Below are 1,135 nucleotides of genomic sequence, written 5' to 3'. Positions count from 1 at the left end.
ACCTTCAGCAACCCCACCAGAGAAGGGCCATCTGAAAGCCAGTCAGCTGTTCAGTGTCCTCAGTCTCTACAGCTGCTATACCAAAGGCCAAACCATACCCTTTCGGGTCACAGAAGTATCCTTTCCTGAGATAGTCTATGCCAAGGATGCACAGAGCATCTGGGCCAGTCACTATAGGGTGCATTTGCCACCACTTACCAGTAAGACTCACATGGGCCTCCACAACACTCAGTTGTTGAGAACCTCCTGTCACTCCAGAGATAGTGACAGAGTCTGTCCCTTTATGTTTCGATGGCATTAGTGTGCACTGTGCACCAGTGTCCACCAAAGCTTTATACCTTTGTGGTTCTAATGTGCCAGGCCACCGAATTCACACAGTCCAGTAAACTCAGTTGTCACAGAATCTTAGGGGTTGGAGGGGACCTTGAAAGATCATCTAGTCCAACCCCCCCGGGGAGAGCAGGATCACCTAGAGCACATCACACAGGAACTTGTCCAGGCAGGTTTTGAATGTCTCAAGTGAAGGAGACTCCACAACCTCTCTGGGCAGCCCGTTCCAGTGCTCTGTCACTCTCACAGTAAAGAAGTTTTTAGAAAAAACTAAAGAAGTTTCTGTCCCTCTACTCCCCCTGGCTGGAGGCAGGGCACCTCTAATATTGAGCATTAGAGTTTGATGCACTATCTTGGGTGATGACTAGTGCAGCCTTCTTCTTGGAAGAACCATCTCTTCTGACTTTGTTCTGTTTAGTATCTCCTGCACACATATCTGGAGAGTATCAGTAGGTTTCTTGTCCCAGATTCTCATGTCCTCTTTAAAATAATTTTGCAAGAGAGACCACAGGTGGCGTTGCAGTGGGTCCTGTCTCTCTCACTGCTGTCTCATAGCAGGACATCTCTTCTTAATGGCTGCAACACGTGACCAATTGTGTCTAGGGAAATTCTGGGGTTTACCTCCCCATCTATTCGGCATCTTATTCTTCTGTCAGTCATTTGTTCAATGGCTGAGGTGTGAAACTGATGGGAGTCAGAGATTATGTCTTCATACCATCGTGCTTTGAAAGCCATCTCACACACAGCTGGCCTTGCATCATCATCAAAGCATCCCATGAAGGAGAATATATGGGCATGTGCTGCT

Source organism: Chaetura pelagica, unplaced genomic scaffold (assembly GCF_000747805.2).
Source record: "Chaetura pelagica isolate M959 unplaced genomic scaffold, ChaPel_1.0 scaffold39, whole genome shotgun sequence".
Taxonomy (NCBI): Eukaryota; Metazoa; Chordata; class Aves; order Apodiformes; family Apodidae; genus Chaetura; species Chaetura pelagica.
The sequence above is the reverse complement of the archived record's forward strand: the minus strand, read 5'-3'. Positions refer to the sequence as shown.